The sequence below is a fragment of the Adiantum capillus-veneris genome, chromosome 10, assembly GCF_014529385.1.
Source record: "Adiantum capillus-veneris isolate H3 chromosome 10, ASM1452938v2, whole genome shotgun sequence".
NCBI classification, from domain to species: domain Eukaryota; kingdom Viridiplantae; phylum Streptophyta; class Polypodiopsida; order Polypodiales; family Pteridaceae; genus Adiantum; species Adiantum capillus-veneris.
In genome coordinates this window covers 126,594,102-126,621,369 of record NC_140940.1, presented here as the reverse complement: position 1 = coordinate 126,621,369, position 27,268 = coordinate 126,594,102, and the positions used below count along the sequence as shown (strand labels likewise).

The 27,268-nt window shown below is 41.9% G+C and overlaps 1 pseudogene; it reads right to left on the bottom strand.

Moving 5' to 3' along the window:
* Positions 1–4,957: 4,957 nt before the first annotated feature.
* LOC147449605 (uncharacterized) lies at positions 4,958–16,483 on the bottom strand (annotated as a pseudogene).
* Between the last annotated feature and the right edge of the window lie 10,785 nt (positions 16,484–27,268).

Below are 27,268 nucleotides of genomic sequence, written 5' to 3'. Positions count from 1 at the left end.
CTCCTCCTCTCTCCCTCCCTATTTCCCCTCTTTCTCTCTCCCTCTCTCTTTATCTCTCCCTCCCTATTTCTCCCTCTTTCTCTCTCTCTCTTTTAATCTATCCCTCATCCTCTCTATTTCTCTCTCTCTATCTCTCCCTCTTCCTCTCTCTCTATCTCTCCCTCTTTCATATCTCTCTTTCTCTCCCTCTCTCTCTTTCTCTCTTTCCTATCCCTCTCTCTTTCCCTCTTTCTCTCTATTTCTATCTATCCCTATCTCTCTCTCACACACTCTCTTTCCCATTCTCTCTCTTTCTCTCTCTCTCTCTCTCTCCCTATCCCTCTCTTTATCCCTTTTTCTCTCTATCCCTCTATTTCTATCCCTATCCCTCTCTTTCCCTCTTTCCCTCTCTCTCTCTCTCTCTCTCTCTCTCTCTCTCTCTCTCTCTCTCTCTCTCTATCTATCTATCTATCTATCTCTCCCTCTTTCTCTCTCTCTATTTCTATCCCTATCCCTCTCTTTATCTCTTTGTCTCTCCCTCTTTCTCTCTCTATTTGTCTTTCTCTTTGTCTCTCTATCCCTATCCCTCTCTTTCCCTCTTTCTCTCATTCTCTCTTTATCTATATCTCTCTCTCTCTCTATTTCGATCCCAATCCCTTTCTTTCCCTCTCTCTCTCTCTCTCTCTCTCTCTCTCTCTCTCTCTATCTCTCCCTCTTTCTCTCTCTCTCTTTCTCTTTCTCTCTCTCTATCCCTATCGCTCTCATTCTCTCTTTATCTATCTCTCTCTCTCCATTTATCTCCCTCTCAATAATTTTCTCCCTCTTTCTCTCATTCTCCATTTATCTCCTCTCATTAATTATCTCTCTCTCTTTATCTACCTCTATCCCTCTTTTTCTCTCACTCTCTCTATCTATTTTCCTCCTCCTCTCTCTCTATTTATCCTTCTCCATTTATCTCCCTCTCTTTAAAGTTCTCTCTCTCTCTCTCTCTCTCTCTCTCTCTCTCTCTCTCTCTCTCTATATATATATATATATATATATATATATATATATATATATATATATATATATATATGTGTGTGTGTGTGTGTGTGTGTGTGTGTGTATATATATATATCACTCTCTCTCTTTCTTCATTTCGCTCACTCTCTCTCTCTCTCTCTCTCTCTCTCTCTCTCTCTATTTCTAATTAACATTTCTATTTAACATTTTATCCAAACAATCATTTCCAAACTTGCTTAGCAAATCAATCATTTCCAAACGTGCTTAGCAAAGCAACCATTTTCAAAGAAGCCTAACAAAGCAACCATTTCCTAATGAACGAGGTATGTTATGGATTCTATATTTTATCTATTTTTTTGGATTTATGCGTGTGTGTATGTGTGCGTGTAGTAGAAAACAAAAGGGAAAGAGGGGGGATGTGATTTTGTGTTTACCTCTTTCTTTGTAACACGGTTGAGCTTTGACTACATTGAGCTTCCAAAGATGATGGCGAAATACCCCCTTCGCCGAAACTTGGACGAAACCCTCTTCGACGAAACTTGGGAAGCTTGGAGAAGGAGAGAGAGGGAAGGGAGAGGGGGAGTGGGAGTGGGGGAGGGGAGGGGAGGGGAGGGGGGGGAATCTTGGGAGCGATGGCAGAGAGAAAGAATGCAGAGTATGCAACAAAAACGTGGCATACTCTGCCTTCTTGCCTATTTCACGCGCTAGTTATTATCGGGGATATTACCGCAAATATTAACGGCTATATTAACGTGGCCGGTCATCTCAAACGGATACATGCGAATCCGAAGTTGAGGGGGTACAAACCACCCCCTCTACCCTTAGCTATACATTATTTTGTTTTTTAACCTTTTGAGTCTTTTGATGAAGATTTTTAATTTCTTATGGATACTTTATTTTGTAGTACTTTTAAATGTTTATTAATTTCATTTTCTAAATTCTCTTTTACTTAAAAATAATTTTAGCACTCATTCTCATTTATTTCCTTTGACTTTAAGTATATGTAATTTTTCTAATGGGATTAAGTGCTCTTTTAATTATTTATTTTTTAGGACACATGACTAAATAAACAACATTTCACGTGTGCAGGATATCGACTGGGATGATCGTGGTCCCCTTAGAGGCCCTCAGTGCAATCGTTGGCTCAAGGAAAAACAACCTTGTCCTTACATCAAGTGCAAAAGGGCAATCCCTCGCTTGAGGCGCATTGCTTTAGAGCACATGGAGAACGAAGGGCTTTGGCATCCTCGACAAAACGCTTGGAGAGATGATAGCGCGACTCACCCGTCGCTTGAGGAGGTGCCCCATTGGTCTGTGTTCGGTGGTGGTGCACCGGCGCCCAAGGCCGAACGGCAGAGGCAAGAGCACCTGAGCGATTTGGGTGCACCACATGTTCATCCTCCCATTGGCTCTACGTCGGTAGCTCTTGTGGCGTCTTCGTCGCACTTTGAGGCAGAGGATGAGCACATGTTCGACATGTGTGATGAGTTACTAGCTCATGAGCGCGACTTGTGCGAGGAGGATTGTTAGCCCTGTGCACTAAACGGGTTGTCAAAATGGAGGATAGATTGATGACGAGTGCCCGAACACCTCTTTACGACGGTGCACGGTACTCGGTGCTCCGAGCATCATTGGAAGTCCTCAACTTGCAAGCAAAATTTGGTTAGAGTAATGCAAGTGTCGATGCACTACTTCTGTAAGTATGGAATGTGGCTTTTATATACTCTCTCCCTCTCTCTTTATGGTGTCGTCTTCTAGGAATTATACTAATATGCATGTTTGTTGTAGTTTGATGGGAAAAATATTGTCAGAAGATCACCACATGCCTCCAGATCATCTACGAGCTAGATCGTATGTCACTGCACTTGGAATGGAGTATGAGTGCATCCATGCATGCATCAACGATTGCATGCTATACCGTAATGAGCATGCACATGCTACCTCATGTTCCGTGTGCGGGGAGGTACGATACAAGACAGGAGTAAGCGGGGCACACCTACCCCGCAAGGTATTGAGACATTTTCCATTAATTCCTTGCATCAAACACATGTTTAAAAGCATGCCTACCGTGGAGCTTCTTACGTGGCACACGAACCATCGCTCAAATGATGGAATGATGTGTGTCCCAGCCAATTCACCTGCATGGAGGCACATCAAAACTCCTTCGGCACTAAGTCTACTTCATGGAGCACTTGGCTTGTGGTGATCGTCAACTACAATATTCCACCATGGGAGACAACCAAGAAGGGCAATATACTTCTTTCCTTGCTTGTGCCAGGGAAGTACAAAGTGTCAAATATTGACATTTACCTTGAGCCCCTCATTGAGGAGTTGGAGGAGTTATGGAGAGGCATTCTTGTTGTCGATGTCTCACTTGCAAAGGGGGGGAGAGAGGCCATTGTGAGGGGAATCCTTATGTGGACTATGCACGACTATCCAGGGCTTGGAGAGATTTCTTGTAGCCCCCTTTCCTCTATCTCTCTTTCCCTCTTTCCCGCTCTCCCTTTAGTTCACTTTAGTTCACTTTAGTTCACTCATCTCTCTAACCATATGATATGTATGCAGGGTTTTCCACATCGGGGCACAATGCATGTCCTACTTGCAGGCCATCGTTGGTGACGGAGAGGCCCGATTCCTTGCACAAGGTAATTTATCCAAACAACCATCGTTTCTTACCCCAAGGGCATAACAAGCACAAGGGTCCAACAAATGGGAAGACTCCTCTAAAGCTCACGATGGCAGATTGGGCAACCATTTGGGAAGAACACCACAACAACAATCCGGCTCCGTGTCCTCCACCAAAAGGTATGTCAAGGTATTCCATAATTTTAAGGCTTCCACATTAGAAGGACTTAAAAATACGACACCTCTTAGATCCCATGCACATATTCAAGAATGTAGCCCAAACACTATGGGACCACATTATTGGCAAGAAAGACTCTTTGGGTGCAAGGGAGGATTTGAGGCTTTTAAAATGTCTCCCCGCCTCTGCTACTCCACGACGTGCCCCAAATGAAAACATTGTGCTTCCTAAAGCACCATGGATGCTAGCCTAAGAAGAACTAGACAAAGGTGAATGGTACCATTGCCTCCAACAGGATACATGAGTTCGCTAAAGGGAGCTTTCACAAAAGTGAAGAAGGGTGGAAGGGTTCAATTGTATGGGTTGAATTAACTTGATTGGCACAAGATACTTCAGGTAATCTTCATACTCCCTATCCTATCTATAGTTTGTGTGTATGACTATCACTCACTTTCCCTTTCCCTGATTTATATTGTAGTTCATTATGCCGGTGAGTATGTGTATATGTCGGGACAAGAAATTCACGAATGCTATTTTCAAACTAGGAGAGTTAGTAAGGTACACCACAAGACTCCACTCAGCTACATATTTTTTATGTACACAATAATTTCAACTAGCACCTAGTATATCCTTGTGTGTTTTCTTGCAGGTTTGTGAGCTCCAAGGAAATTGAAATAGATGATATCCCTGCTGCTCAAACACTTGCAACAGAAATTGTGTGTGCCATTGAAGATGCATTTCCTCGATCAGTCCTTCTTAGTCAAATTCACCTCTTGGTTCACGTGGTGGAGGAGATCGCTATATGTGGAGTAGTGTACGCGTGATGGATGTTCTTCTTAGAGAGGTTTTTAAAGACTCTCAAAGATTTTGTGCGGATACGGTCTCAACCAGAGGCATGTATGGCCGAAGGGTGGATCGTTCAAGAGGCATTTGTTTACATATCAGAGTTAACTATTAGATCTTGGCAATTAAGGGAAGCTTCAACAATTGAGATGCATGACTGGGAAAAGAGACTCACCACGGCTTACCATGTGTCAAATTTTGAATTTCCAATAGACTCCAACCTCCTTCTTTCAGTCATTTTGGGATTCAAAGCTCTTTCCAAGAAGTGTTATTTTTGTCAAAAAGTTTGTCTATGTGAAAGCTCCATTGGTAGCTATAAAATGCACGTTTTTATTTGCATGCTCTTTCAAGTTCTCTAAGCATTTTCATGGTGTTGGTGCTTATAAAAGTTTTGCACAAGAGAAAAACAAAGCTTGATTCATTTGTTGCAAGCTTGACAGAGCTTTGTGTAGGTTTATGAGCCTCAGTAAGAGACTCTCGCTTTCTCTTTATAATGTCAAATATTTCTTCATGGAGTTTCCACTTTGCTATGCCAAGGACCTCACCTAAGTTAAATTCAACATTACTCAAATCCTCTCTTCCAAAATCTTATTGTTGATATATGTCACTACCTCTATATCAGATTGCAGCTTGTAATCTAGACCCTTTGCTTTAACTTTTGTTTTTTCCTTCTTCTTTTCTTTAGAATCTTCCTACCCTAGCACTTCAAGTATAGGCATATCTTGTGGAGAAGCTAATTTAGGAGGCATTGTCTCATTTCTTCTTCCACTCCTCATGGCCCTTTTTGAAGGTCCTTCATCCCCATTCTCACACCTACGTTTCTCTTCAACATTGGCCCCATTGGCTTGACATTAATTTGTCAATGTATGCATGCATCAACAAAGAGTCTAAGGGGTCATGTCCCAACTTATTTTTAGTTGAATGAAATCTCTAGCTTCATGCAAAACCTCTTTAGACATTTTACCCTTCATAGCAAATCTCATTAGATACTTCATCTTTGACCTTGCTCTCCCTTCATCGCGTAGGTGGCTGCCTCAACCACTGAGAAGGCATGGCAAGTATTCATGTCCTAAACTATCTTCTTCATCCCTTCTTTGCCAAAGTTTGTGTTGGAATTAGGGTTGCAGAGAAACACACAGCTTGGAGAAGACGAAGGAAGCTCAAGGCACACAATAGAGAGTCTGTTACTTAGTGTGCAATGGAAAGATAGATAGCCCTAGAGTGATGGGCATATATACAATGCACGGGGGAAAAACCTCCTAAAGAGGGGAAAAATGCCCCGGCGGTCCTAGTGTGTTCACACACATCACTACCACATGTATATGGTAACAAATCCCCCCTGGAGTGATGCGGTGAACGAGAGCTGGCACATGAGTAAAGGGAAGTGCCATGCCCTGAGGACAGGATCAGTCCACAAAGGGGAGTAAGCCCAAAGCTTTGCGGAAAGCTTCAAGCTTCTCACGAGACAATGCCTTTGTGAAAAGATCTGCAAGGTTGTCCTGTGTTGGCACATAAGCCAAGTTGATCTCTCCTGCTGAGAGCCTCTCCCTGACATAGTGGTAATGCACCTCAATGTGCTTTGTGCGAGCATGAAAAATTGGGTTCCTCGCAACTGATAGTGTTGGCAGTGTCCTGTCCAACACCCAAATCATCCATAAGGCGTCTGAGCCATACACACTCAACCGTAGCTATGAAGACTGCCCTGTACTCAGCCTCACAACTCGAAGTGGCCACAGTAGGTTGCTTCTTGCTCAACCATGATATACATGAACTGCCAAGCATGAAACAAAAACCACTTGTGGATACTCGCATGTCAAAACAACCAGGCCAATCGGAGTCCGAAAAAGCATGTAAGTCTGGCGGCAATGATCCCCCCTTGGGATAAAACAAGCCAAGATGTAAAGTGCCACTAAGGTAGCGGAAAATCCTCTTGACAGCCTGCCAATGCTTAGACCTTGGCCTATGCATAAATCTGCTGACGTGTGAGACTGCAAACTGAATATCCGACCTCGTGTTGCATACATAAATAAGGCAGCCAACAGCAGTTTGGTAAAGAGTGACATCAGCAGGATCACCAGCATCATGTAGACTCAACTTCAAACCTATTTCCATGGGAGTGGCAATAGGTTTGCAATCCTCAAGTCCAAACTTACATAGCAATGTCACCACCATCACACTGCTTAAACTGTGTACCCAAATAATGATGCAACAGCCCCAAATCTTTCATCTTGAAAGTAGCATTCAAATCAGCCTTAAATTCAGCAATATGTCTCTCATTTGGTCCAGTGATCAGCAAATCATCAACATAAAGAACCACAATGAGAAGTACATCACCCTCACGCTTTACATACAATGTGCTTTCTGTTGGACTATTACGAAAGCCTTGTTTGACCAAATGAGTGTCAGCTTTCTCATACCAAGCACGAGGAGATTGCTTCAACCCATACAAAGCCTTGTTACATTTGCACACTTTGTCCTCTTGTCCTTTTATGACAAAACCGCGAGGCTGCGTTACATAAACTTCCTCAAATATGTCACCATTCAAGAAAGCAGTAACAATGTCTGATTGATGTACATCCCAACCAAAATGAGCTGCCAATGCACATAGAAAACGCACAGTAGTCATACGACAAGTGGGAGCAAAAGTCTCTTCATAATCTATGCCTTTTTGTTGTGCATAACCCTTTGCAACAAGTCGAGCCTTATGGCTATCGATCTCACCATCCGGCTTGCGTTTCAACTTGTAAACCCACTTCGTACCAATGGCCTTTTTGCCAGAAGGCAAATCACATAAAGTCCATGTGTCATTTTCTATAAGTGCATCATATTCTGATTGCATGGCAGTCATCCAATTTTCTGAATTCTGTGCTTCATCAAAAGATAGAGGCTCCTCAACATCATGTAAACTAGACACAGCCAAAGCATAACAATCTGATGCATAAGATGCATGGCGAGAACCTGAACGAGTACGACTAGACAAAGGTGCATCCAATTTACTGTCACGCAAAGTGTGCACCAGCCATTTTGGCATACCTCTAGCCTGCTCATTTTCAGCCCTTTCCTCATCATGTACATCATGTACATCTGCTTCAGTAATAGGCTGATCTAAAACATTTTCAGAAACCCCCATAGGCTGTACATTTGCCTCATTGGAACTTACATTCGTATTTCCACCACTAAAAAGAGGCAACAAAGTGTCATAAATGTCCTGTGAGCTTACATTACTGTCTCTAGTACATGACAGCAAGGGCTGAACAAAATCTTCCACAAACACTACATCCCGAGAAACCAGAATACATTTTGTTTGCGGATGATACAACCTATAACCTTTGCTTTCAACACTATAACCAACAAAAATACATTTGATAGCCTTATCATTCAATTTTCTGCGCTGCACTTGTGGCACCAAAGCATATGCCAAACAGCCAAAAACACGCATGTGCTCAATAGAAGGTTTTCTATCGTGCCATGCTTCATATGGAGTAATAGTCTGCAAAGCTTTCGTAGGACACCTGTTAAGTACATAAGTGGCACACATAATGGCCTCAAGCCAAAAAGAATGCGGCAAAGCTTGACTTTTGACCATACATCGTGCCATTTCCGTCAGTGACCTGTTTTTCCTCTCAGCAACACCATTTTGTTGAGGTGTATAAGGCACTGTACATTGGTGTTTTATCCCACGACTAGCTAGAAATGCATTAAATTCATGAGACATATACTCCCCCCCTCGATCGGAACAGAGGGTGCCCATAATACATTTTGAGACATTTTCAGCCATAGCCAGAAATTGTTTGAAGCACATAAAAACTTCGGACTTCGCTTTAAGCGGAAATACCCATGCATGCCTGGAGTAATCATCAATGAAAGTCACGAAGCACAGGTAATTGCCCAAGGACGGAGTTTGCATGGGCCCACAAACATCACTATGCACAAGCTGCAACCTGCATGTGGCCCGGACTGAGCCATCCATTGGAAACTTAGAACTCTGCATCTTACCCAAAATACAGCCTTCACAAACATGTTTGACAGGTGCTTCAAGAGGTGGCAAAGAAGCAACCATATCAGATTTCTGCAAACGCAGCAAACTGGCAAAATTCAGATGACCAAAACGTGCATGCCAAAGTTTTGCATATGAAATAGCCCTTGAATCTGCAACAGCATTTGCAAAAAAATTTCCACACTTGTCATATAAAGTGAGCTGATACAGCCCACGGCACAAAAGCCCAGATGCAACAATTTCATCACCAAATCTGAGATCATGAACTGTACATCTGTCATCCACAAATTTGACTACAAGTCCAAGTCTAGCAAGTGCGGATACAGACAAGAGATTCTTCTTGATCCTAGGTACATAAAGTGCATCAATAAGTGTGAAGGAACTGCCATTAGCAGCAGTGAGCACAATCTTTCCAACTCCCTGAACTGGATAAGAAGCGTTGTTGGCACAAGTGACTGAATTCCCATGAGGGACGGACTCGAGAGAGGTAAACAATTCACGATGTGAGGTAATGTGCTTTGTAGCACCACTGTCGAAATACCACACATGTGAATTTGCAGCAACTGACAAGCATGCATCATGGACAACAGGATTGTAAGTGCACTCTGCGCTAAAATCCCATTCTGCATCAACATCAGCAACACAATCTCCTTTCACAGAAGACTCAACAATGGCTGTATTTGTAGTGGAACCAGCATTTGCAGTGGAACCACCCTCTTTCTTCTTAGCCTCTTTGGCCTTCAACTTAGGACACGACTTGATCAAGTGATCATTGGCTTTACAATAATGGAAACGCATCTTCTTTTTTCCCTTATCACCAGAATTTCCAGACGAATTGCTACCAGTAGAAGCATTAGGAACATAATTTTTGCCACTCGCAGCAGAACCATAAGAAGTGGCTGCATTACTGTTACCACCCTTTCTTTGAGAAGCAATAAAAGCATGTTCAACTGCACGCTCCCTAGTCCTGTTTTTTCTAGAAAGTGACTCTTGCAACAGCAATGTGCATAATGCATCAAACTTGACAACTTCAGGATTTCCTTGGGTCATCAGTCTCCAAGTACTAGCAAAAGTCTGGTAGGAATCTCGTAAGGCATCAAGAACAGTCTGCACAAGGGAACTGTCTGAAATGACTTCACCTGCAGAAATAAGATGTTCATTGATATCCTTGACACTAGCAAGGAAAGTGTCCATATCATCTTCCTCATGCATAATCTTTGACTCCAGCTCTTTACGCAGCAAAGCAATTTTAGCCTCATTGCGGCTTGCATAAAGACCTGCTAGAATATCCCAAGCCTATTTTTCAGATTTTGCTGAACGGATGTGAGGAACAATGGTGCGCTTCACAGACAATGCAGTCAATGCATGAACCTGCGCATCCTTAACATCCCAACGAGCTTGTTCTGCCGTAGGCAAAACAACTCTAACAGGTGCAATCCTTGCAGCAAGACCTGCAACATCCTCAACATCGCCTACATCCTCAGAACCAGGACGTACATCAATGCCCTGCAAAATGTTCCAGGCACCCTTTGACACAAGAACATGTTGCATCATATAAGCCCACATAGGGTAGTTGTCCCCATCTAACTTGTCCTCAACAGCAAACATCTTGAACACATCTGTGTTCTTGTTGTCAGCCATGGTAAATGTTGCACATGATGTGAAAACTGCCCGAAAATAGGAGAAATGGAGCGGGAACAACCTGTGCTATATAGCACAAACCGTAGAAGACTATAAGGCACCTATTATGTAGAAAACGGCACTGACAGAAATTCTGCACAAAATGACGAAATACCCTGTGCAGTACTGCCTGTAGTGGAAACGGAGGCCGAAATGAGCCCAAATCAAAATTCTGAGCATACCAGGCTCTTCGAGTTCTCCCACAATATTTGTCGACTTGCGAACGCTTGCCAAAGCTCACTGAAATCTGAGAAAGTGAGCAGGCGTGTGCTGGAGCAGCTGGCGACTAAGCCCGGGAGGACGTGACCTGCTCTGATACCAATTGTTGGAATTAGGGTTGCAGAGAAACACACACAGCTTGGAGAAGACGAAGGAAGCTCAAGGCACACAATAGAGAGTGTGTTACTTAGTATGCAATGGAAAGATAGATAGCCCTAGAGTGATGGGCGTATATACAATGCACGGGGGAAAAAACCTCCTAAAGAGGGAAAAAATGCCCCGGCGGTCCTAGTGTGTTCACACACATCACTACCACATGTATATGGTAACAGTTTGTCCCCAAGGTCTTACCTATTTCACTTCGGTGAAAATTGCCATCATTTAAAGAAAACAATCTCCTTTGTCAAAGCATCTTAATAACTTTCACAGTCCATCCTTTCATGGTCAGTACTATAAGCCATATGCCTATGTTTACAAAGCCTTCTCTGTTTTGAGGTCTTTTCCATGTAGGTTGGCATGATGGATTCCCCTTCTCTTCTAGCCTTGAAAGTTTCAACTTCAATTCTTGCATCCCAACAATATCATCTAAGATGATTTTGTCACCCTTTGGAACCACAAAGAAAAGGCTTTATGGAAATCTCAAGAACGCTTAAGGATTGAGTTGTGTTGACTAACACCTTGTCTCTTTGTTGCTATTGCTTAGCTAGCAATAATATTGCATCTTCAACCTCATTCCACTCATTCTTTAGGCCCTCTTCAGCATCCTTGTCCTCAAGTAGTAATTCCAACTTCTCTTGTACCTCTTTTTATGTAGCCTGCAAATTAAAAGAGTCTGTCTTTTTTGAGTTTAGGGTATCCTTTTTCTCCTTGACAATTGATCATAGCGTGGTTCAAAGTCCTTTAGAAGTTTGGTAGGTAAAAATCCCTCTTTTGGGCATAACTACCGGCTCTAAAAATCTTCTCTTTGTCACCCTTTCAGAGCCCTCTATGAAATAATCTGATACTTTGTTAAATCTTTACCATCAAATTGGTCCATTTTCTTCACCACTGATTGAAGGGTTTTGGTTGAAGAAATTTCACTTGTTTAGTAGCTTGTTGCTACTACATTAACATATACAGCAAAGACTCTTATGCAACAACAACATAGAAAAGGCTTAAAAAATTACCGGATCCCTTGTTGCTCAATATTGTGTTGAGACCTTCAATAAGGATTTTATAGCCTCACCCTAGCTTCTTTTGCATTGGATTCACTAGAAATTGTGTCAAGAAGTATGCAGTGTGGCTAGGAAAGCGTTGGGCCTCTGCTTGTGAGAGTTTGTAGCAAAATCAAGCGAATTGCAAATAACTAGAAGAAAAGGACACACTTAATATGAAAAATACTCCAGCCATAAAAGATTCACTCTATAATTAATCCAAGATCAACACAAAACTCTTGTGTGTGTGATGATTTTGTGTAGCCTGGCTCCCAATTACACAGATATAGTGCATGTTTGCATGATAATAGATCAAGATATCCTTGAAAAGATTAGCATGGTTTTTATGTGATTGCTCAATAGGTTACAATGATCCTGATTTTTATCCAAGACCCTTGTGATTTGATCAATGGGATTGATGTCTCTGTGAAATTGCTGGGTTTGTGGAGTCTAGTGCTTGAATAAATAGATACATAGACTAGCATGATCTAGATGTGACTGCTAAATAGGTTACAATGACCATGATTTGTATCCAAGACCCTCATAATTTGATTAGTGGGACTCGTGTCTTCGTGAAATTGCTGGATTTGTGGAGTCCAGTGCTTGAGTACATAGATGCAATGTCTACTGAAGAGTGTTTATGTCCTTTGGCTATTTTTTCATGCATAATCAAGGGTGATTACAATAAATAAATACCAAAGGGGATTCCACCTTGTGGGGCCAATGCATCTTGGCTTGGAACTTAGTCTTGTTGTGGTGACTCTCATCTTCTTTTTCTTTCTCTCTCTCTATTCAAGTTCACCTATTTGCAATTTTTGTTTGTATCTTGCTATTGATTTTCTCGCTTGGAGTATCCAAGCTTGTAGCAATTGGCTTGCAATCCAATGGTGGACACCTCCACTCTGATCTAGAACACGTGTAATACCACATACATGAACAAGTCACTTGTGGAGAATAGAGAATATCACCCCACTTCTAGAGTGAGCTAACAACAAACTCCAATAGAAAGGAACACATATCAATGCTGAGACTATAACTAAGACATGAAGATCAAGAGATTATGTACCCAATCTCTCCAAGAGTAGAACAAGGTGCTATCCTAAGTCATCTATTATATTATTAGTCCTATCCACTGTACATGGAAGCACTAGTGTGAAAGGAATTCGTCTGCAAAAACTGACTCCCAAGATTTCTCTATATCCCTCTTTGAAGGGAGAACACCCAGACCATGGATACCTACCATAACTCACCAACAATCTCTACTTGTGTATCCAGATTACCCACTGTACATAAATCCAAAATAAATATGTATGGAACTTTGGAACCAAACCTGAGAGATGGGTATTAAACTTGACTACTCGATCTCCATTCTTCAACTATTTGGTCTTCTTTCTCATTTCTCAGTGTCGTAATTGTCAAAAGAGGACAAGGTCTCCTCCTTTGATGTCTTAGATATCTTTCTATGCTTCCTAGACTTTTTTCTTAGATCTACTTTTCTTGCTTTTACTTCGCTTCTTCTCATCCTCACTATGACTAGGGAAACACAAATTGTAAGAACTCACTGAAGACGAAAAAAAAAGGTCATCCTTGAAAGAAGATGCTTTTTTTTTGCACTCATCTTTGCTTTCTACGTCGTTATCAACTTGATATGAGAATCAATGGCCTCACACCATCTAGACAGAGCCTCGTCAAATGCATAAAACTAGTAGAGATGCTAGGTTCCTTTAAACACATTCATGTTTGGGTCCTTCTAGTGGCCCCTCCAATTGAGTATGAGATCCCTTTCCCCACGAGTGTCCATTGTGAGTTCGCACATGGATAGGAAAGGGATGGAAACTCCATCGCCTATTTTCTCTCCTCTTCTCTCTCTTTCTTTCTCTATAATCATGTTTAACTATTTGGAATTTTTGTTCGTGTCTTGGTGAAAGAGAAGAACAAGGTGCTATAGTAAGTCATCCAACAGACTATAAATTTAATTCTATGTGTTGCACATTGAAGCACTAGACTAAAAGAAAGTATTCTGTGAAATTGACTCACAAGATCGCTCCGCATCCCCCTCTGAAGGGAGAACACCACCCATACAATGGATATCTATCAAAACTCTCCAACTACCTCTACTTGCATAATTGGATGGGTGGTCCTTGTAGCGTAAAAACATGTCAAAGCGGACTACTTGATCTCCATCCTTCAACTCTTTGGTCTTGTTTCTCATTTTCTCAGTGTCTAAATTGTCAAAAGAGGAACATATCTCCTCCTCTAATGTCACCTAGATTTCTTCCTATGCTTTCTAAACTTTTTCTTAGATCTGCTTTTCTTGATTTTACTTTGCTCCTTCCGCTTCTTCTCATCTTCACTAGGACTAGACAAAGACAAACTTAAAAACTCATTTACAACGAAGAAAATTTTAGGTCCTCCTCGAAAAGAACACGCTTTTTTCTACACTAAGATTTGCTTTCTACTTCATTATCGACTTGAAAGAAGAATGGATGCCCTCACGCCATCTAGAGTGAGCCTCGTCAAGCAAGTAAAACTAGTACGAGATGTTGGGTTCCTTTAAAAACATTCAAGGTTGGGTCCTTGTAGTGACCTTTCCAATTGGGTATGAGATACCTCTCCCCATGAGTGCCTGTTGTGAGCTCTCACATGGATAAGAAAGGGGTGGAAACTCCATCGCATATTTTCACTTGGATCCCCTCGATAGGGATGGATCTCTCAGCACCAAAATATTACTTCCTCTAGCTCCCTAAATTATCCGTGCCTTGGTTCCCATAGTGGCCTTTGGGCACAAAGAGGCTGGCATGACCCACAATGATTTTCACCCATGGAACTTCATGTTGGGTTTTTACCAAATAAGCGGTAGCACGAGTGGTGGCAATAAGTGATCGGGGCCTTTCTTTGAATTAAGACAAAGTTGAGCAAAGACCTCGATACATCACCAACAAGGAAAAGTATGATTTTCCACCCTGCAAGATCAGCTTGTCTATGGAGCAAGGCTTTCGATGTATATGCTCCTCCGTTCAAGTCTTTATACATGAGAGTTTTCCTATAAGATTTTCTTTGGGAGAAAAAGAATATATCAAATGGTAAATGGACTAGATGTAAAATAAATGATTGTTTGAAACACCTTTTTAGGAAACTAGTTTGTGGTTAAAGATGGGTGGAAATGGATTTTGAGTATATGCTTCAAAATGCATTCAATCTTAGTTCTTCTTCAAACTTTTAGCACCTTTCATTGTGAAGATGGGTTCTCATCCTTTCATCATGCCTACTTATCTAGAGCTGGTGATTTTGATCGCAAAGTCAATTCTGAAGCTTGAACTGATCGCTTAACATACGATTAGCTTCTTGATTTATGTAGGAAATACATGAGGATGTTTTTGTCCCATCTCACCAACAAGCAAATTCAGTTTTTTGCCCCATCTCACTAAGCAAAAATAAGGGACCATTCACAAATTTTCCACCTAATGTAACAAATTAAATAATCCACAATATTGTACACCAATGGCCTTCCATCCAGTGCTGATAACAGATGAGCAAGAAAGACTTGTTGGTACATGTGTTTGAGGCACAACAACGTCACAATGTTTGGAAAAAGCGTGAGCCGCTTTGAAATCCAAATTAAAATGCCGGGTCGTTGAGAGGAAGAGGAAAAGGAAAAAAACCCGCATAGATTTTGAGGAAATTAACATAACATTCATAAAACTTTCAATTTTTAATTTGCTCTTAGATAATTCAGAAATTGTGTGCAAAAATGAGTTATCATGTACATTATTGCACCATGAATTTGTAAGGCACCCATATTATATTGAGTCCGTGTGAATTATACTTATGACTTCTCGGTTGATTCATCTATTGAAACCTACACTAGGCTAGTAGCACGGCGATAAAAAAACTTACACAAATATGTTATCTGAAAAAGTATTATGTACATGACAAATACATGTACATAATACAGCAATCCAAAAACTGAGTACAATGATCAAAAAATATGGTCACTTTTAGTAATTAGGGGATCTGGCTCAAAGAAGAATCTTTTGCCCAGGCTTGGGACTTGCTCTGGTCGATGCCGCGGCGGGCTCATCTGCACCAGTCTGGGTGGAAGCCGTCACCACGGCTGCTTGATCAGTAGCACTGTTACTGCTAGGGCTGCTCTCAAGCGGAGCTGATGCGGGGACGTCAAGGCCGAAGCTAGCCAGGGCGGGGGCTGATATCAGTGGCGGTGTTGAGGGCGCGGATGCTGGGCTGACTGTCGGCACAGGATCCATGTAGAACATGCCAATGCCATAGCCGTCTGCATTGAACACCTCGCAGCGCGGCGCAATGGCCTGCCCCACCACATGCAACGACACATCGCACTTCACGTCCCGCCCTCCGCGTCGTAGCGTGGCAGCAACAAGTGGAACTGCCACTGTGTCAACGCCGGTGCCGCCTTTAAGCTTTGCACCTGGAACCGGCATCCATAGCTCAGCGCTCGCATCTTCAAGCTGCTCAGGTAATCGTCCTTGCGCTAGTGGAGGTGCCAGTAGGATCCATCGGGCGCCGAGGTGTCAGTGCCTTGCACAGGGCCATAGTCCAGATCGCCCTACTCCTCCACACCGACCCCCACCATAGGCCATTCACGGTGCCGTTCTCCACGCCATCGGCCATATTCTCCATCTCCATCCGCCACTCGACGCTGGCCCCGCCCACCACCAATTGCGACAGCACCATAGCCAACAAAACCAAGAGCACTTCTGCGCCATGTAACAGTAACGTCTGCTTCGCCATCGCCAAGCTACTTGTATAATATTATGCGCACACAAATGAAGTCGCGGAATGATGAGAAATGAGGCGCATTTTATAGGGCACAAACCGAGCACCGCCAAAAGCAACACGCTACTTTTGGCCACGCCGTGTCGCGGACACGCCACTACGCACCTACGCATACTGGCATCATTTTTCTTCACTAATAGGATAGGAGAAGCCCATGGTGAAGAACTGAGTTGTATAAACCCTCTGCTAAGGTAGTCAGCATGCTGACGTTCCACCTCAACAAGTCGAATACTAACTTGGTGATAGCCTGACCGCAAGTCTATTTTGTAAAAATGCAAGCATGAGTGAGTTTGTCAAACAACTCATCCACCCGTAGCAATTGGTACTTGTTCTTAATCGTAACTGCATTTAATCCACGGTAGTCTATGCACCTGCGCATACTGTCATCTTTTTTCTTTTCTAATAGGATAAGAGAAGCCCATGGTGAAGAACTGAGTTGTATAAACCCTCTGCTAAGGTAGTCAGCATGCTGACGTTCCACCTCAGCAACTTCAAAGTAACTCATACGGTAGGGCGGTTTACTGATAGGTTTACTGTCTGCAACCACATCAATGCTATGTTGCACCGATCGTGTCGGCAGTAATCCTGGTGGCAACTCATTAGGAAAAACATCTTGAAATTCCTTTAATAATTTGTATCTCACTAGCAACGTTTTCTTGTTTGGAAGTAGCCATTTGTGGAAGAGATTAGAGAGAAGCATGCGGCATTGAGGAATGTTTAACAGATTCAATGTTAGAGAGAAAATGATACAATGAGTAACACACAAAAACTTGATCTATTTCATTATCAGAAACGAGCTGCATAAGCTAAGCTGTACATATCAATGGTGAAGAAGGTACATCCTTCTCTCCTAACAACAACACATGTGTGCCATGGGATTCCAACATCAAGCTTCAGTGATGGTCCTAGGCTATGCAAGCATTCCCTACCAAGGACCACGTCTGCCCTCTCCATGTTCATAACATGAAAATCCAAGGATGTGGATTAACCTTGTACTTCGAACGGAACAGCGCTGACTTGAGTATCCCGGATTTTGGTATCATGTCCATTCATCATTGCTACCTTGTAGTGGTGGGTACTTGGAGTTTGAGGCAGTTTGAGTTTTTTCACCAATCCGTAATTGATAAATTGTGAGTAGCACAGTCATCTATCAAGATGCGCACCTTGTGCCCTTGCAGAGATCCGTGCATACGTACTAACTCATCTGGTCCAAAGGTCTGTTGCCACATGGAAGCTGTGAGACAACATTCATGCACCACCTCAGTGTGTGTTACTTCCACTGTAGAGAATCGTGAGGAAGACTCAAGAGGCAGCAATTGCACCGTGTGCAATGCTTTTTCCTTGCCATGAGCAACAGATTTCCCCTTGGGACAATCCTTTTTGCCATGACCACTTCCTAAACATTGAAAACATAATTTCTCTTTCTTAGCTTTATCAAAGTCCTCAGGAGAGAGAGGACCTCTAGACCCCTTGGGTTTTTTAGATGCTTCTGCATTGGCTACTATAAATTTTCTTTTATTGTGCCCAAATTGTGTGCGTGTATTACCATGTATATTAGCAGGCACGTGAGTATTATGTGAATATGTGCTTTCACTATGGCTTCCTCAAGTGTTTTAGGGTCTTGGGTCTTGACATGCTTCTTAAGTTCTGGTGTAAGACCACGTATAAATCCCCGTACTTGCTGAAAGTTATCTAAGCCTTACAAATTGAGTATCACATCCCGATAGTGAGATATATATTCAAGTAATGATGGGTATTGGCGCATGGAACACGTGTCCCAAGCCATCCAATTCCGATATGCCTCATTTGTAGGAAAAAATTATTTGCTAAACATAGCTTCAAAAGCTACCCAACTCTGTGGTATGATATTCTTCTCCTTGAGAGGCATCCACCATTTGTAGGCCTTGCCTTCCACTGCATCTTATTGTGATAGGGGTCTTCTCCGTTAAAACTCGGTGGTTTGGTGTTTTTCAACAACTCATCCACCTCTTTTGCGGTGAGAGTGTGCAAAGTATCAGCATTTGGACCTTGTCCCGGATTAGAAGGGCCTTGCCCCTGTGGGACCCTTGGACTGCTATTGCATTAACTGGATCACTAACATGGATAATTTAGTGACCTTTTCATTTAAAGATTTAAAATTTCCTTCCATGACTAATATGCATGTCTGAAGTGCACGAAATTCTTGAATGTCAAGCAATTCATAGGTGTCGTCACTTCTGGCCGCGAGCCATCATGGGCACGATCAGGCATATTTTGCTCAAAAGCAAAAGTCATATTGATATCTGAATCCATGGCGACACAGTGTAGTGAAAGGAATAGTCAAAAAAATACCTGATATTGAGAGCACTGCAAAGGTTAATTAGCCTTGCTAATCCCGTTGAAATCGATATTCTCCAAGTTGAAATTGATCCAAAATATTAGCCATGTAGGGAAATCCTTAACCCATTGTAGCAGAATCGAGTATGGGTAGAATTGCTTTCGAGTTGAGAAATAACGTCGCTTTTGACTCCCCTTCAGACGCTTTATTAATTCTCTGATTTTCTACATGTAGTACGCAAAAATAATTTGTGGGCGTGTGTACTTGCCGGCCCTGCCTTCGATCCCCTTGGATCTATGCTTACTAACTCCGGAGGTCGGAGCTCCTTGCTTGATGCGGGGTGTGTATCACCCCTAGTACGAATAAAGTCCTAAGGCCAAGGGAATTAGGCGTTTTGAGTGTGAATTCAAAGCTTCACAAACGGCATAGCCGGCAGCACTAGCGCACAAGGGCCTGTTGAAAGAGATGGTGGTCACTACAGTGCGAAGCGGGCTTCGGCCCTGGGTCGAGAGTTGCTCCCTAGCCCGGCGCGATGCCGTAGAGCCCGAGAGGGTGCAATTCGGTGCAGAGTGCAATTCGGCCGCTTCCCCTCGCAAGAGGTTTTGCCCACGCCGTTTTTTTCCTAGTCCTCCTCACAGGGGGTGAGCTCCACACCCTCCTTGACCCCGACATGCAAAAGCATGCAAGAATTGTGTGGCTCTTCAGCACCACGGCTGTGCCTTCCCAAAAATAGTAACCTTGCTCTTGATGCCAATGTTAGACAAGGGGAACTAGAACCTAGGACTCCACCTCCCAACCACCCACTATATAGCATAGCTCCTAGCCCTTTGCCCTAGTTGGACTCCCTTTCCACACTGCCTAGCCCGGCCTTGCCCTTGTCTAGTCCGGCCTTGCCGTTGTCTTGACAACACATCCTATAAGGGTACAACAGTGTACTTGTACCACACTCTCATAGAGAGAGGTACCATAAGTCACATCTTGACCCACTTACCTTGTATGTGATTATGACTGTATCATGATGCATATGTATGGCACGCTTGGTGTGGAGAAAGGGCTACCCAAGCCTGGCAATGGAGGCCAAACGATGCAGGAAAACCTTATGGAATGAAAACTGCGTGTATAATCAAAATACGAGAACTCGACTATGTCAAAAATTGTCCCTTAGGCCATGGTAAACCCAGATCAAGAGAGACAGATCCGGTTTGTGCAGGTCAAGAACACCATGAACTCCCCCTTAGGGTTCGGTCCTGCATGAGCTTGTCCATGTGTACCTTGTAACTTGGAGGATTTCCTACAGTTCTGCCCCTTCCATGAAATGTCGCATAAAAGGGAAAGACAAGAGGGAGAGGGAGAGCGATTCTCCGACTGCCAGGGGCTTGCATGCCTCATGCAACGTCATCATGGCTCTACATACCAAGGAATCAGGGACGCTTTTTTTGTGAAAAATGCAAAATCTAAAAAACCTCAAAGACGGTGACTAGTGAGTAGATAATCGACTGGTAGATATTGTCTCATTTGTACATCAATGATTTACATGAAGACCATCACACACATTAGTATACCATCATAAAATGATTGTAAAATTATGTGAAGTATTTTATGGCAAATCGTGACGAGATCAGTAACATGCATGCTTGTAAATTGCTCCAATGGTGTAATTTTGTTATGATTAAGGTAGAAAAAAAATTGCATCTGTAGCACGCATCTCTATCATAAGCTGTTCTTTCTCTCTCTCTCTCTCTCTCTCTCTCTCTCTCTCTCTCTCTCTCTCTCTCTCTCTCTCTCTCTCTCTCTCTCTCTCTCTCTCTCTCTCTCTCTCTCTCTCTCTCTCTCTCTCTCTCTCTCTCTCTCTCTGTCTCTCTGTGCTGCACACAAAAACCTACGACATGGTCTCAGTCACAGCTCTTTTAGGCTTGGAACATCCATGCCTATTGAGCAGGGCATTCAACCACTCTTTGATCAATGTAGAGAACAACTATGTGTGGGCACTATGATTCCTAATATGATCGACATCAGTAAACTTAAATTAAATGGGAAAGGATATGCAATTGTAAACTCAAAGGAATCAAAGACTTAGATTCTTCTATTGATTCCAATCCTGCTCTGATACCATGTTGAATAGGAGAAGAGACATGAGACCCGGCAGAAGAGAGAGCAAGACGACTCCAGATCTGCACACCCCAAAGCGTATGTAGAGCACACATTGAGTAGGCATATAGAGTGGAGACTCCTAGCTATATATATAGCATGGAGGCTAGTATATATAGCTCCAACACATTCAAATACCTTGGGGCCCTAACTACCTGAAGTGCACGTGTGAGAGAGTGTGTGTGTGTGTGTGTGTGTGTGCAACAATGGAGAAGAGAGAAGAAGAGAGGAGACACAGGTTTGGTTGGACTCCAAATACAATAGTGTTAGGGTTAAGAGTCCTTATTGTTTTATGTAGAATGAATGGTCAGTGTTAGAGTCTTCGGCCACCCAACACTCAGGCGCAGCACATTGGTCTTTACCACCCTAACAACCTCCCACTTAAAATACAATGTGCCTTTAAGCTAGGGTGACAATATATATATAGACATACAATATAGGTAGGCAATGACCATGATCATCTACCCAATGCCCATGAGTGCCCGACAATGTGCAAACCGCTCTAAAGGTAAGCCCTTTGTTAGAATATCAACAGGATTCTCAGTGGTGTGAACCTTGGCAAGCTGCAATTGCTTGTCCTCAAGCAATTCACGAGTGAAGTGATACTTCACATCCACATGCTTTTTCTTTGCATGAAACACTAGATTCTTTGCCAATTTTATAGCACTTTGGCTATCACAATGTAGCACATGCATGTCAATATTGACTCCCAATTCTCCCACCAGCCAACCAAGCCATATAGCTTCCTTGCAAGCTTCTGAAGCTGCAACATATTCACCCTCTGTAGTAGACAAGGTAACACAATCTTGAAAATAAGATCACCATGAAACTGCACCTCAAGTGAATTCAAAAACATACCTTGAAGTGGACCTTCTCTTGTCCAAGTCTCCTCCATAATATGCATCTGTGTAACCCGTTATACATGCTTTCTTTTTTCCAAAGCAAATGCTCGTGTCTTTTCCGGCTTCCCCACGTTGAGCTCCAATTGTACTCCCAATCCCTATTCTCTAATACCATTTGAAGTACGTGTGCGAGTGTGTGTGTGTGTGTGTGTGTGTGTGTGTGTGTGTGTGTGTGTGTGTGTGTGTGTGTGTGTGTGTGTGTGAAGAGGGAAGAAGAGAGGAGACATAGGTTTGGGTGGACTCCAAACGCAATAGTGTTAGGGTTATGAATCCTTATTGTTTTATGTAGAATGAATGGTCAGTGTTAGTTCCCGGTTAGTCTCCGGCCGCCCAACACTCAGGCGTGGCACATTGGTCTTTACCACCCCAACAATACCCACTCTAAAAATGTTCTCTTTGTCACCCTTTCAGAGCCCCATGAAATACTCTTCCTTCAAGGCTCATTTGAATTCTTCCCAAGTAAGACCATGTTTGTGTCCGATTCCCCTTGCATGCTCTCTAATCTCATGAAACAGAACTAAAGTATATGTAACATAGGACATGCATTTAATAGAAGGGATTTTAATTTCTTGTAAATTTACAAATTCACGAGTACAAGAGGGTATAAGGTGGAATTAAAATCCATTTTGGTGAACGCACATCATATAAGAAAATTGTACCTAATGAACGCCTCGAGTAAAAAGCCCAAACGAGTTGAAAGTTTTTCTTAAGCTTGTGGAAACATTCCCTTTGACTCAAATTACATTTTGAACCTCATTTTTACTTTTGGAAAGCACTTAAGATACATTGTTTACAACTACGTAGGAAACCTGCTATTTTTGGATGAGATCGTATGCATTGAACTTTCTAGGCAAAATGAGTGTGCCATCTTTATGCACTTGAAAAATGAATATTACTAAAACAAGTTAGGCATGTCTTCATGTGTTAAAACATACCACAGATTCATGTCCAGGCGGCGCCTCCTTGGTACTTGGTATGTATACGGCTACAACCGTGGCAACCAATTTCACACATATGATATATGTACATTGTAGAATTTGGTCCCAGATATCAAAAAGAACAAAAATTAAGGTGAAACTTTGAATTCACATTGTAAACATGCTATAGCATGACAACGCTGGGACGTGTCAACTCCCTTTTGATTTTTGAGGCACATGTATGATAGAATGGGGGAAACACCAAAGCTTCACTGGGGGATTTGTGGGATCTTGAATGGTCTTTTTAAGGATTTGTGGATCGATGGCCATCCTCCCACAATGAAAATGCTAGCACTATGGCCACGTATTTTTGGGGGGCCATGTAAAATTCACATTTTTACACGATTCTCTCACTAGAGTATCAACTATTAGATCTTCGCATTTAAGGGAAGCTTCAACAATCAAGATGCATGACTCGGAAAAGAGACTCACCACAGCTTACCATGTGTCAAATTTTGAATTTTCAATAGACTCCAACCTCCTTGTTTCAGTCATGTTGGGATTCAAAGCTCTTTCTAAGAAGTGCTATTTTCATCAACAAGTTTGTCTACGTGACAGCTCCATTGGTAGCTTAAAAAATGCACGTTTTCATTTGCATGCTCTTTCAAGTTCTCTGAGCATTTTCTCTCTTTCATGCAATTATGGTGTTGGTGCTTATAAAAGTTTTGCACGAGAGAAAAAAAAAGCTTGATTTAGCTGTTGCAGGCTTGACAGAGCTTTGTATAGGTTTATGAGCCTCAATAATAGGCTCTCGCTTTCTCTTTATAATGTCAAATATTTCTTCATGGATTTGCCACTTTGCTATGCCAAGGACCTCACCTAACTTAAATTCAACCTTACTCAAATCCTCTCTTCCAAAATCTTATTGTTGATATCTGTCACTACCTCTATATCGATTGTAGCTTGTAATCTAGACCCTTTGCTTTAACTTTTGTTTTTTCGTTCTTCTTTTCTTTAGAAGCTTCCTACCCAAGCACTTCAAGTATAGGCATATCTTGTGGAGAAGCTGATTTAGGAGGCATTGTCTCATTTCTTCCTCCACTCCTCATGGCCCTTTTTGAAGGTCCTTCATCCCCATTCTCACACCTATGTTTCTCTTCAGCATTGGCCTCATTGGCTTGACATCTGTCAATGTACACATGCATTAACAAAGAGTCTATGCGGTCATGTTCCAACTTATGTTTAGTTGAATGAAATCTCTAGCTTCATGCAAAACCTCTTTATACATTTTACCCTTCATAGCAAATCTCATTATACCCTTCATAGCAAATCTCATTAGATACTTCTTCTTCAACCTTGCTCTCCCTTCATCGTGTAGGTGGCTGCCTCAACCACTGAGAAGGCATGGCAAGTATTCAAGTCCTAAAGTATGTTCTTCATCCCTTCTTTGCCAAAGTTTGTCCCCGAGGGCTTACCTATTTCACTTCGGTGAAAATTGCCATCGTTAAAGAAAACAATCTCCTTTGTCAAAGCATATTAACAACTTTCACAGTCCATCCTTTCATGGTCAGTACTATACGCCATATGCCTATGTGTACAAAGCCTTCTCCATTTTGAGGTCCTTTCCAGGTAGGTTGGCATGATGGATGCTCCTTCTCTTCTAGCCTTGTTTCAACTTCAATTCTTGCATCCCAACAGTATAAATCATCTAAGATTATTTTGTCACCCTTTGGAACCACAAAAAAAAGGCTTTATGGAAATCTCAGGAACGCTTCACGATTGAGTTGTGTTGACTAACACCTTGTCTCTTTGTTGCTATTGCTTAGCTAGCAATGTATTGCATCTTCAACCTCATTCCACTCATTCTTAGCTAGCAATGAGTTTAGGGTATCATTTTTGGTGCTTGACAATTGATCATAGCGTGGTTCAAAGGCCTTTAGAAGTTTGGTAGGTAAAAATCCCTCTTTTGGGCATAACTACCGGCTCTAAAAATGTTCTCTTTGTCACCCTTTCAAAGCCCTCCATGAAATAATCTGATACTTTGTTAAATCTTTACCATCAAATTGGTCCATTTTCTTCACGAATGATTGAAGGTTTTGGTTGAAGAAATTTCACTTGTTTCAGCAGCTTGTTGCTACTACATTAACATATATAGCAAAGGCTCTTATGCGACAACAACAAAGAAAAAGCTTTAAAATTTTGCATTGTAATTATATCAAACCGCATCCCTTGTTGCTCTTGTTGCTCAATATTGTGTTGATATCTTCAATAAGCCTTTTGTAGCCTCACCCTAGCTTATTTTGCATTGGATTCACTAGAAATTATGTCTAGAAGTATGCAGTGTGGCCAGGAAAGCATTGGGCCTCTGCTTGTGAGAGTTTGTAGCAAAATCAAGCGGATTGCAAATAACTAGAAGCAAGGGACACACTTAAAATAAGAAATACTCCAGCCATGAAAGTTTCACTCTATAAATAATTCAAGATCAACTCAAAACTCTTGCGTGTGTGATGATTTTTTGTAGCCTCGCTCCCAATTACAGAGATATAGTGCATGTTTGCACTATAATAGATCAAGACATCCTTGAAAAGATTAGCATGGTTTGGATGTGATTGCTCAATAGGTTACAATGATCATGATTTTATCCAACACCCTTGTGATTTGATCAATGGGATTGATGTCTCTGTGAAATTGTTGGATTTGTTGAGTCTAGTGCTTGAATAAATAGATACATAGACTAGCATGATCTAGATGTGACTGCTAAATAGGTAACAACGACCATGATTTGTATCCAAGACCCTCATGATTTGATTAGTGGGACTGATGTCTTCGTGAAAGTGCTGGATTTATGGAGTCTAGTGCTTGAGTACATAGATGCAATGTCTACTGAAGAATGTTTATGTCCTTTGGCTATTTTTGCATGCATCATCAAGGGTGATTACAATAAATAAATACCAAAGGGGATTCCACCCTGTGGGGCCAATGTATCTTAGCTTGGAACTTTGTCGTGTTGTGGTGACTCTCATCTTCTCTTTCTTTCTCTCTCTCTATTCAAGTTCACCTATTTGCAATTTTTGTTTGTATCTTGCTATTGATTTTCTCACTTAGAGTATCCAAGCTTCTAACTATTGGCTTGCAATCCGGTGGACACCTCCAGTCTGATCTAGAACACGTGTAATACCACATACATGAACAAGTCACTTGTGGAGAATAGAGAATATCACCCCACTCTCAGAGTGAGCTAACAACAAACTTCCAATAGAAAGGAACATTTATCAATGTTGAGACTATAACTAAGACGTAAAGATCAAGAGATTATGTACCCAATCTCTCCAAGAGTAGAACAAGGTGCTATCCTAAGTCATCTATTATATTAGTAGTCCTATCCACTATACATGGAAGCACTAGACTGAAAGGAATTAGTTTGCAAAAACTAACTCCCAAGATTTCTCTATATCCCTCTTTGAAGGGAGAACACCCAAACCATGGATACCTACCATAACTCACCAACAATCTCTACTTGCCATATCCGGATTATCCAATGTAGATAAATCAAAAATAAAATATATGTATGGAACTTGGAACCAAACCTAAGAGATGGGTGTTAAACTTGAATACTTGATCTCCATTCTTCAAAAAGTTGATCTTCGTTCTCGTTTTCATAGTGTCGTAATTGTCAAAAGAGGACAAGGTTTCCTCCTTTGATGTTTTAGATCTCTTTCTATGCTTCCTATACTTTTTTCTTAGATCTACTTTTCTTGCTTTTACTTCGCTTCTTCCGCTTATTCTCATCCTCACTCTGACTAGAGAAACAGAAATTGTAAGAAGTCACTGAAGACGAAAAAAGTAAAGGTCATCCTTGAAAGAAGGTGCTTTTTCTTGCACTCGTCTTTTCTTTCTACATCATTATCAACTTGATATGAGAATCAATGGCCTCATACCACCTAGATTGAGCCTCGGCAAGTGCATAAAACTAGTAGAGATGCTACGTTCCTTTAAACACATTCACGTTTGGGTCCTTCTAGAGGCCCCTCCAAATGGGTATGAGATCCCTCTCCCCATGAGTGTCCATTGTGAGTTCACACATGGATAGGAAAGGGATCGAAACTCCATCGCCTATTTTCTCTCCTCTTCTCTCTCTTTCTTTCTCTGTATTCATGTTTAACTATTTGGAATTTTTGTTCGTGTCTTGGTGAAAGAGAAGAACAAGGTGCTATAGTCAGTCATCCATCAGATTATTTGGAATTTCTGTTCGTGTCTTGGTGAAAGAGAAGAACAAAGTGCTATAGCAAGTCATCCAGCAGACTATAAATTTAATTCTATGTGTTGCACATGGAAGCACTAGACTAAAAGAGATTATTCTGTGTAATTGACTGCCAAGATTGCTCCATATCCCCCTCTGAAGAACACCACCCATACAATGGATATCTGCTAGAACCTCTACTTGCATAATTGGATG